Here is a 12,572-nt window from a genome sequence, read left to right as displayed (position 1 = left end):
CCAAAGTCCTCTTTTCTGATGATAGCAACTTTTGCATCTCATTTGAAAACCAAGGACCCAGAGTATGGTGGAAGAATAGAGAGCCAATCAAGCACAGTAATCCCACGGCCATTGAACCAGTTTTTGGTGCTTTTGGCAAAAGTTGCTCTAAATCACTCATCAGCTAAAATCACTCATTTTGCTTTGTGTGGCTTACTCAACAGAGTCTTACCTTTTGTAATTAATCTGGAATAGAGGAGAAAGTCACGTATTAAATGCACATAAAAAACAGCAATTCAGGCACCAAATAACGATAAGAAAAAAGGCCAGCAAGAGAAAATAACGAGCAAATAAATAGCACAGCAATGTTTTTTAATAGAGTTAACCAAATATCACTGGGAGTGTCTGCACACAGACAGGGCTAGACAGTCTGTCTGAAGTGAGCCTCTTCTAATAATAACTGCCATTTTAATACCCCACAAATCACCGTACTGATTTTGGTAACATTTTGTCTCTTGCTTTTAAGCAGCATACTGCTGTTAATCTACTGTATTTTCAATCTTTTAAAAAAAAATCCAAATGACATATCATATGTCTGTATGTAATTCTTTTACCTGTCATTTTTAAATCCATTTTGAAGTCAATCTTGTCAAGTAAAACTTGTTTCCCTTCCATTATACCTTTCAAACACAGTCTTTCTATAGATGCAGGCACTCTTAAAATTAACTTCTGGGTCCACTATTCAAAAATATCCTTCAATTCCAGTTGCAATTCTTTTCTAGCAAAAGTTCAGGGACACCACCCAAAGCAAGTGAATAACAACCTAAACATTAGTTCAATCAGGCAGCAATGAAGACTTTAGCACAGGGTTGTTAAACTCGCGGCCCGCAGGCTGAATGCATTATGAACTGGCTACGCTCACCCCCAGTTTAGCGAAGGAGAAAATAGTTGTGATGTATCATGTGACAACAACATGTCATCGCAAGTTTGATCTAGCAGGAAGCTACAAGGAATAAACAGCAAATAAATGGCACATTAAGATTCATGTTCATAAATAACAGAGTTACAGTACAATTACAGCTGCTACTTGGAACATTCTATTGTGTCCTAGTTGACTTTCTTTGTTTTTGCTTGAAGTTCTAGGCTGAAGAAGCTTCTTGGATGAAAAATGAAATGTCTTCAAACAAAAACAAAGAAAGTCCAGTTGCCTTTTGAAAAAGCACCTTTGGGATAACCAATTCCAATGGACTCTGGATGACATACAAAACTAGAAAGTAGATTGGAGAAGAAACTCAGTTAGAGCTTCTCTTCAGTTCATCTGATGGTCGCCAGAAATCAGCAATTTTGTTGACAAAATCTAAATCAAAACTGCCTTCTGGAGGCTAGGTTTCTACTTTAGAACCAATAGAGTAGGTTGGCCAGATAAATGTGGAGAGGGTTTTTACTCAAGTTGAAGGCAAACCTTTAGTAGGAATTTCCTTCATCTCATACATGCACACACAAGGCAACACTCTCCTCCTCCCCCCAAAAGGGAAAAGAAAAATCTATACTCACCTCGAAGAGTATAATCTTCCAGGGCTGAAAGACATGAGAACAAGGTTCCCTCCCCCACAGAAAAGAAATTGTTGGAGGATTAGCGGTAAGGGAGGGGCATGGGGGGGTAGATAGCTTGCAGGCAGAGTTTGAAAAATAAAACCATCAGTTATTAAACAGATAAACTGGTAACATTATGGGGATATCACAGATGAGAAATGGGGTCTGGATTCACATGCTTCAGGAAAAAGATGAACAGGTAAAATCATTTAAACACACAATAACTGCAAGGATGAAAGTTTTCTTGTAAATGAACTTAAAACATTTCCTGGGTTGTTACTTTAAGGTATAGGGATGGAAGGAAGGGGAAAAAATACTTCTCTTTACTCAGTTTTTGTTGGCCAAACAAACACAAAGTGAAGACTCCCCTCCCCCTTCACTCAGTTTTCTGGGCCCAACGAACTGAGCAAAGGCAATTTCTGCCTGTTTGCTCTTTTCTTTCATTGAACATTTTAAAATTCTTGTTTATATTTATTTATTTATTTATATTTGATGCTTCTAGACCGCCCCCTCTCCCAAAAGGGACTCGGGGCGGTGTACAGTCCATACAGAATATAACAAAATACAATAAAAAAGTTAAATATGTACAGTTGGCATGGAGGAGGTTAAAATGCAATTAAAAGAACTGTACAAAGCTAATATAAATATAAGTTTTAAACCCCTAAAATGGACACAATAAATTAAAAAACCCCTAAAATAACCAGATGATAATACATTTGCCAGGAGGGACAGTTGTAATTATGCCAGGCCTGCTAATCGGAACAGGTGGGTCTTCAATTTTTGCCGGAAGGAGCGGAGGTCAGAAGTGGTTCTAATGTCGGGGGGGGGGGAGGATTGGAGACATCTAAGTTACAATCAATTTGGATTGGAGACATCTAAGTTACAATTACCTTGAGGGTGCACAAAGACTTAGACACACATTTACACAAGGACAAGGAGAAGGAGAAAATAAGAGGAGGAAAAAAGAGAACTCTCAGGTTTACACATCCTAGTCATTCCCAGCATAAATCTGTTAAATTAGGGAAGGCACAAATCTTAACAAATCACGTGGTTGCATAGAAGACAGGGAAAGAGACAAACAGACAAGAGAAAAAAGAAACCCCCAACATTTCCCCTTTTCTTTTAAGTACCTTTATGTAGCCAAATTAGTTTTCCTGTATCATCTTTCAGCAAAGCCCATTTGCCACACAGTTTCCTTGCTCTCCATGCCAACCAAGATAGGCATGTGCCTGGTGTCCCAGGCTTCAAGGAAATCTCCAAGGGAAATTCCTGTCACTCACGAGCTGACGTTTCCCATGACCCTTTACATGTAGGGCTCACTTTGGCCTAGCTGAGTGACCCGCTGTAAGTTTTCGGAAGAAAAAAAATTCCGGGAAGGACTTCGACTCCCTCAACGAAGTATTTGGCCCCTTTCCTCATAGGGAATTCTGCTAAGGTTTTCCGGATCCAAAAAGGTGGGAGGACCTCTGCCCCTCTGCAGTTGGTACCAGCACCTCCTTCTCTCTTTACGCACAATGGGCCTTTGCTTTTTTGCTTTCACAGGACAAAAGCAGCAACAACAACAAAATTTTCATTCACTTTTCAATCCATTTTAACACACACTCTCTTTTCCCTAACAGAAGGTCCTGTGCTCTGGCCTGACCCTAATACTTTCCAGGCTCTCTTGGTAAAACACACAGAGGAACCAAGATCCAGCTGTGATTGGGAGAAAGATTTCATCATCACTCACACACATGCAGGCATACCCACATTTGCCATGCTTTGCCATGCTTTAAAATTAAATTTTAGAGAATTGAAATTTAGAGGTACTCACCTTCTTTCCAGGCAGCCTTTGAGCTCAAACTCAAAGCCCCCTAAAACCTTGATCCAATAGTTAAGGCCAAGATAAAGTCCACCCACAGACTCAATGGGGTCTGTGCTGGCATGGGAGGCTTACCTGGGCCATATCCATTGGTTAGGCTAGCTTGGAGTCCCATCTGTGGGTCGCCAATTGTTGGAAGAAATGTCCTTCTGGGTTCGGCTCCAAGTGGGGAAAAAGACACTGGAGACATGGAGGCTGCTTGGGAAGATGGTTTATTGGTGGAAAGGACCACATGGCTTGAGTCCTGAACGGAAAAGGTGATCACATGCTTTAATGTTGGTGGAGAAAAGAGAAGGGAGGACTGAGATGCTGAGTCCCTGGTTTTATGCCCTCTCTGGCCTTTGATCTTGAGCTTGTCTTCTGATTGGTTGTCAGACACCCAAGGGGCCATGCAGGAGCAACTCTTTAGGCTGCATTTTGAATCCAGGTTTGGTTGAATTCTCAGATGCTATGTGGTGAGTTGGGTAAAGGGCCAATATTATCATGCCTTAACTCCATCCCCCTGCAACAGGAGAACTCTTTATTATGTAAAGGGAATGGCTTGGACTTCTTAATGGCCCATTGACATAGTGGGTGTGGGGGTAGGAAGCTACAGGGAGCTATTCTCAATTCTTCCTTTTCACATCTAGGGAAATATAATATTCTGCCTTTTCAATATTTCCTAGGATATTTCATTTTTCTAGGAGAGGATTGGGTAATAACTTTCCACAGATTATTATAGCGTACAGCCCATTGAAAACCCCAAATCCACCATCTCAGAAAATTAGAATATTACATGCATTCAATAAAACAAGGATTGTACATAGAAAATATCGGACCTCTGAAACGTATAAGCATGCATATATACTCAGTACTCAGTTTGGGTCCCTTTTGCAGCAATTACTGCCTCAATGTAGCCTGGCATGGAAGCTATCAGACTGTGGCATTGCTGAGGTGTTATGGAAGATCAAGATGCTTCAATAGCAGCCTTCAGCTCTTCTGCATTGTTCGGTCTCATGTCTCTCTTCTTTCTCTTGGCAATGCCCCATAGATTTTGCATCTCAATTGGAAACCAAGGACCCAGAGTATGGAGGAAAAATGGAGAGGCCAATCAAGCACAGTAATCCCACAGTCATTGAACCAGCTTTTGGTGCTTTTGGCAAAAGTTGCTCTCATCAGAAAAGAGGACTTTGGACCACTGAGCAACAGGACTTTGGACCACTGTGCTTCATTAATTCCAGGTTCAATGCAGCTGTCTATCAGGAGATTTTGGAGCACTTCATGCTTCCTTCTGCAGGCAGGCTTTATGGGGATGCTGACTTCATTTTCCAGCTGCCCACACTGCCCAAAACACCAAAACCTGGTTCAATGACTGTGGCATTACTGTGCTTGATTGGCCAGCAAACTCGTCTGACCTAAACACCATAGAGAATCTATGGGGCATTGCCAAGAGAAAGATGAGAGACATGAGACTGAACAATGCAGAAGAGCTGAAGGCCGCTATTGAAGCATCCTGGTCTTCCATAACACCTCAGCAGTGCCACAAGCTGATAGCTTCCATGCCATGCCGCATTGAGGCAGTAATTGCTGCAAAAGGGGCCCAAACCAAGTACTGAGTATATATGCATGCTTATACTTTTCATAGGTCCAATATTGTTCTATGTACAATCCTTGTTTTATTGATTGCATATAATCTAATTTTCTGAGATGGTGGATTTGGGGTTTTCATGAGCTGTACTCCATAATCATCACAATTATGACAAATCACGGCTTGAACTGTCTTGCTTTGCATGTAATGATTCTTATGTATTAATTTCACCTTTTAAGTTGCATTACTGAAATAAATGAACTTTTGCACGATATTCTAATTTTTGGAGTTTCACCTCTAATTAATTTGCTTCTACACTATTTTTAAAATTGTAATACAATTGCTTTTATTTTAATACACTGTGGAGGGAGTTTCATTTGTTTGTTTTTTAAAGATGAATTTTCCAAGTAATTTTTGAACAAAGACAATTGCATGTTTATTATTTATATACTGTACATTTTCACAATTGTTCTAAGTTCTTCATTGTATTTCAAAGCTTTCTTTGATGGTTCTTTAAATAACTTACGAAAGCAGGAGGTAGTTCGCTAATTGAAAGGTAAATATAGTTAAATAGGACAATAGTTTGCAAATTCTTCAATATACTTCATAATTTGCTGCAAGGTCTAAATACATTTTTCACCATCTGCCTCAATCTGTTATCAGATCTCTCCCACCACTTTCTAAATTTCATAGTGTGAAAAATATTCAAGGACAGGTGGAATGAGATGCCAGCATTGCCAGCCATATGGTTTGGCAAAGCAGAAGTGTACAAGAGAAGATTTTTGAGGAACCACACCCACCCCCAGCAACTTTTCCTTGATGATGGAAAACTTTCTGATCTAAACACTACAAGAACTAAAATTGAAACTGTACTCTATAAACTATGAGGCAAAAGGAATATTGCTAAAGCACAGTTACCTGAATTATTTTGATAGATAAGTACTGTTTTAGGTTTTTTTAGGTTTACTGTACAAAGCACTTTGGATTTTGTGCTATCACACTGGTGTCAACACTTACTGACCACATAGATTATTTTCTATGATGAACTGTCCCTACCTTGGTCTTTTAAGTCTCTCAACAATACAATAATTGCCATTATAATCAAGCCAATCCATTTCCCCTTCCTCTCTTTCTTTCCAGCTCTCCCATGATTAGAGCCTTCTCCTGAGTGTTCAAAGTAGGATAATTTGAGCCTGGCCATTTACGTTTTGTTTGAGAACTCTAAATTGATTGGTTCTATAATTTATTTGTTCATTTTTATTATTTCATTTGTTCATCATTCACTCATGTTCCTTCTCTTTCTGTCCTGTTTCTTCAACTATAGAAGTGTTACAGAAAAAATCATTTCCTACATCATTCTGATTTTTGATATAGCATCAAAATGAAGCTGATGCTGAGTGCAATGACTGTGGAGTGAAGTATATACTGTAGAATTCAGCTTTCATATCACTTTTTATATAGAAGGGAAGGGCAAGAAGAACAGCATCTATTCCTGTCAAGTAAACCTCCAAATGTTACGAAGAGAATTGTGTGCATTCTAAAGACAAATTCTACACTACAGCTTAAGTCCCAAACTGCTCCTCACTATTGCTTAAACCAGCTTCAAAATTGTAATGGGATAACAACTGGGTCAGGCAGGTGCTTACTCTGGACTAGGATTCTTCAAAATACTTATCTGCTGCTCTTTACTCTTCATATCCATGCAGGCTCCTATATGAATTGAGCTACTAAGGCTGCCTTTTCCTTTAGGAATTGTTTCCTCTTCAGTTTTTTTTAACTTTTCTAGATGCTTCTATCATGGATGCATTCCCATTGAGCTGTGGTGGTGTAATGGTTAGAGTGCAGTATTGCATGCAAATTCTGCCAACTGTCAGCAGTTTGATCCTAACTGGCTCAAAGTTGACTCAGCCTTCCATCCTTCCAAGGTTGGTAAAATGAGGACTCAGGTTGTTGGAGGCAATATGCTAACCCTGTAAACCACTTAGAGAGGGCTGTAAGGCACTATGAAGTGGTATATAAATCTAAGTGCTATTGCTATTACTATTCGAATCCAGGTTCTCAACACCTTTTTTTTACCATGATAATCAGAACTGGATGTAACATCTAAGAGAGGTTTCACCAGTACAGTGTAGAGTAGTACTGTCACTTGTTATTGTTCTAATGCTATCTCTCTGTTGATGCAGCCTAGGACTGCATTGGCTTTTTTTGGCAGCTACAGCACACTGCTAACTCATACTTAAGTGTTGGTCTACTAAGATCCCTCTAGATTCCTCTCATGGTTATAACTGTTGAGCCAAGTACCTGTCCATTTGGGTTTTTTCCTGCTGAATTGCAGATCTTATTTTTCTCATCATTGAACTGCATCTTGTTGGATGGCACCCAGTGCTCAAGTCTGTCAAGATCTTTCTGAGTCTTGAACCTATCTTCTAAAGTATTGGCTATCCCCCACCTCCTCCCAACATGGTGTTGTCTGCAAATGTGATGAAATCCCCTTCTATCTCCTCATCTAAATCATTTACGAAATTGTTGAACAGTACTGCGCCCAAGACCGAAACTTTGAGGCACCTCAATGCATGCTTCCCTCCCTGTAGATGTAATTCCATTGAGGATTACATATTGAGTGTGGGAGTCAGCCAATTGTGAATCCATCTCATGGTGATACTGTCTATTAACCAAGAAAGAGACTGTTGTCCACTTCATCAAATGCCTTGCTGACGTCCAAGTATATTATATCTATAGTATTTCACTGATCCATTAAACTTAATTATTTTATCAAAAAAAGACAGTAAGGTTTGTCTGGCATGATCGGTTTTGAACAAATTCATGCTGGCTTCTAGTAATCACCTTGTTTGTTTCCAGGTGCTCACAAATTATACACTTGATTACCTTTTCCACGACTTTCCCAAGTATTGATGTCAGCCTATAATTTCCTGAATCCATTTTTCTCTCTTTTTGTAGACTGGAACCACATCAGTTCTTTTCTAATATGCTGGTATTTAACTTGTGCTACCTGAGCTTTCAAAAATTATATTCAGTGAATTCATCTGCCAGTTCATTCAAAACCCTGGGTTGTAAACCATCTGGCCCAGGTGATTTGTATTCATGCAGGACATACAAGTGTTCTCTTACTAATCCCTTGCCTATTTTCACATGTATACTTGTTCTGTCTCCCTCAGTGCTGCTTTTGATAGGTTGGACTGTTTCTTTCTTTTGTGTAAAAACAGATGCAAAGGAGTAATTAAGCAGTTCTGTTTTCTCCCTGCTGCCTATCACCTTCTTGGCATTTGCTCCCATTAGTGTATCTATCTTTCCCTTGACTTTCTTCCTGTTTCTTTCATATTGAAAGAAAGGTTTTTGTTGTTGTTGTTAGATACCAGAATCAGTTACAAAAGCAATTTACTATTAAACAATAGGGTATAAATTTAGAAATAAAAAGTTTAATAAAGTATGAAGAATAAGTAAGGTTAGATACCCGAATCAGTTATAATGGTTTACACCAAGGTCCTCTGTTCCAGCGGGAACAGAGATTCAACCTGATTGGTCGAAGGGTCTGACAGCTCCCTATAAAAGGGCTGCTGTCAGACAGAACCTTCACTGGATTGTACATAGTTGTTCTGTTACAATAAAGAGCTGTTGCTGCCTAAGCCTGAATGTGCCTTTCCTATACCCAATCTAACAGTTGTTGTTATTATTATATACTAAATAATAATATTATAATATACTAAATAACCAATATACTATATTAAACATGAAACTCAGTCAACTTACCATTCAAAAATGCATCACAAATACCATTGACTTGCTGTATTAGCAAGGTACATGGTATCAAGTGCCCTGATGACAATGGATATCACTGTTTTTATATTTTATTCATTAAATATGAAACTCAGCGAAGTGAACATTCAAAAATGCATTACAAATACCATTGACTGGTGCTAATGGTTGATACGGTTTGCTGCTACCTTCTTAAAATATAAGATGTTACGAGTAGCGCTGTTTTTTGCAGTTCTGCTGCTGTTATTGCAGGAAGCTGCAATTTGTTGATGTATCTTATAAAATTCTTGGACACGGTGCCAAGTGCCCCGATAACAGTGGGTTTCACTGTTGCATGCTTCATCAATGGCCATGTAGTTTTGATGGCCAGGTCACGATATTTTGTGATTTTTTTTCTAGTTCTTTTTCTTCGACTTTGGCATCTCCTGGTACAGCGATATCAATAAACAGTACGCTTCGGCCCTCTACAACCGTGATATCTTGCGTGTTTGGTTCCAAATCAGTGCTCTGGTGCAATCAAAATTGCATCTGTCATTTCTTCAGTAAGTCTATGGAAACCTTATAGCAATGAAGAACTAAAAGTTCAACTTTATGGAAACAACATAGCAGCATTCTGAAATGGCAATATAAAGATTAACAAAGAAATGAAATGAAATGAAATGGAACTTATGCAGAATTGTGGGCACGGAGTAGGAAAGCAAGAAGTATACATTTCACATAATCTAGGCAAAAACAAGGATGCCCATTAAGAGATGTAACAGTTCAATGGAGAATGTGCTTACAGACAACTTAAAATGGCATCATCAAACCAAAGAAAATCTGTCTGAAAAACCATCTTCAATGGTTTTTAAAATCTTCATAGTATTAGCAAGGCATTAGAAAAGCAGCCCTTCTCACTTCATGCCCTCCCCACAATTTCCTGAAAAATGAGGAATTTGTCATAGTTCCTCCCAGTTTGATCTGATCAGTTGGGGCAGCAATTCAAGTCAAAAAACATACCCCGATCCAAGCAAAAAATAAAAATCCTGGGTGCTGGCTGGTTCAGCCTGTGAAAAAAGCCACTCTTCCTCCTTGCCCCAATTATACAGCAACCACTGTTGTAAGGCTGCAGTTTGCACTGCGTGTTTATTGGATGAAGCTACATATTCTGTCAGTAAAAGACAGAACGCCCTTTCATTTACCTTGGAAATAAATGATCACTAAGAATCATTACAGATAGTGTCCTGCGAAAACTCTGAAGATAAGCAGAATAGAAAACATTCTCCCTGTAAAGAAGCAGTGTCTATATCATCTGTATATTTTCATTTCTCTATTAAGGAGCTGAACTGATTAACTTTAGCTGTTAGCAATAGTGTCTCCAAGAACAATATCATTACTCTAAAGCGTTATGGCAGCACAGTAAAACAAAAGAGATTAGCAACTAGTAGTAATTCCTTAGAAAATGAAAATTATAATAAATGTGTCTGAGGTGTATTGATAAACAATTCCATACAATGACTCCCACAGCGGGGATCTTTCAAGGACATTTTCAACAGGGCAGATTAAAGGATGAGACTCACAAATGGAAAGGAAAAGAGAGCCTAACAAGAAGGCTAAAAAACTAAGCTGTGGACCATGAAGTCCCAGTTCAAAAGTTACCTCGACCTCTGGCTTTGCATATTGCAACAGTAATAGCATCCTGCTTTCCAGATTTTATAACATGTATTGAGATATCCAATGCAAAATGTGCAGCATTATATAAATATTAAATAGATACTTTTTTAGAATTAGAAAACAGATTAGAGCAAATGTATTTCATTTTCTAAGAAGCTTTTCAATAAATGGATATACTACTTCTATGAATTATCTGCCCCTAATCAATCAATCTCTCTCTCTCTCTCTCTCTCTCTCTCTCTCTCTCTCTCTCTCTCTCTCTCTCTCTCTTTCTCTCTCTCTCTCTCTCTCTCTCTCACACACACACAGGGTAAATTAGAATTTCCAAAAAGTTTTAGGAAGTAAATAAAAAATTTAATGGATTGGCTTGCAATTATTATATAGTAGATATCAGAGTGAAACTAAACAGCTAATATATCTCTATCATGTCAGTTGTCTTTTTATTTTTCTAACTTGTACAAATTTAGTGTTGAGAACAAAAAGAAACTATTACATGTTCTCTCAACTCTATCTAGTTTATTCAGGCTGTATCCTATATTCTTACTTAGATGTAACCAATATTAAATTCATTAGGATTTATTTGTAGTAGGAAAAATAATTATCTGCTATACATGAGGTAGAGGCTAGAAAGATTGCAAGAACTAAACAGTTCCAGTTTTGACCTTTTAACAGGCTTATCCAAAACAGTCCTATTATAAGATCAAAGTATTCAGGGAAAGGTGAATTTTAACATTTAATGGGGGAGAGGGGGTTAAATTACAGTCTTAAAAACTATTCATCCTCTTAATCATAATATTCTATTTCAAATTCACATCCTCTAGAAAGTTGATAATCCAATTGCAAGTTTTCTTTATCTCATTCACTTTCTAATCTAGCTTTTAATAATTATTATGAAAGTACACATACATTTTTTTCTAGATGATGCTAAAATGTTGATTTATAGAACCCAATGATTTACAGTTGATGTTAAATAGATTGTAGGATTCAACAACGAATATGGAATTTTACATTTATTATCATAGACCAAAGTAATTATTTTTGTCAGAGAAATGAAATGAACTTTTACAAGGTGTACATAAATGACTAGAGGAATGTGTGCACCTTGTTAGAATATTTACTATAGTTGAGGAAATGGATGGAAAAATTCTATCAGCAAATACTGATAGAAAGTTAATGAGTACTATGTCACCCGTTGTGAAAAATGAAAGTTTGTCAAATCCAAATGGTTTATATGGTTATATAAATGGTTATATGTAAGTTAATACTTCTGGAGCTTCTACCTACTTTGTTATATGGAAGTTACAATTGTTATGACAAAAGATGTATAAATGAAATTGAATCCAAAGAGAACAAACTATTTAAATTGTTTATGTAGTAAATCAGGAACTCATAGGTCAAGAATACATGAATGCTGAATGAATGTGGACTGAATATAAAAGTGGCTGAGCAGTATGAAAGAAGTATGTCAAGTGGTTCGATTGTATAGAGAGAATGAATAAAAACTAAATTCTCATATATTCATAAAATTCAAAATTCAAAAAAGAGTGAATGGGTTGTGAGAAGGCTAGATTGATAGTAGTGTTAAATAGAGTTGATGTGATCCCCTAAAATAAAGAGAAAGGAGACTTAAATAATAAAAAGTGATGCATCAAGTAGCATGTGAACATTGTGAAAGCAAGAATAATTTTCAAGGATAGAAAAATAGGTAGAGACATAGTGAATCAATCTGGTCTTAAGTAGATTTAGCTATATTTCCTTCTCTTTTCTCATATCTTTAATTTGTTCACCTTATTATTTATTCCTCTCTCCCCTTTGAATATCACTGCTTATCCTGAAAAGAAATGGTATAATGGATTTGTACATATGTGTATTCGATTCTACCCCTGGTATACAGATATGGTAGGTGAACGGTTGAAATTTGAGCTTCTCTGCCATTGAAATGTCAAAAAGAGGACATTTTAGCACCATCATTGTTTGTTGTTAAATGGGCAGCAAAATGGTATTTTATTGCACACAAGTCCTTCATTTCAATCTTTTCAGCTTTTTTGGCATTTTTTTTTAGTTCATTGTAATACCTTGGGCATTTGCAATTTTAACATTGGGCATTGTGGAAGTAACACATGAAGATGTCCATAAAAAGGCATA

The sequence above is a fragment of the Natrix helvetica genome (assembly GCF_964273705.1).
Source record: "Natrix helvetica genome assembly, chromosome: Z".
NCBI lineage: Eukaryota > Metazoa > Chordata > Lepidosauria > Squamata > Natricidae > Natrix > Natrix helvetica.
This window is presented reverse-complemented; position numbering follows the sequence as displayed.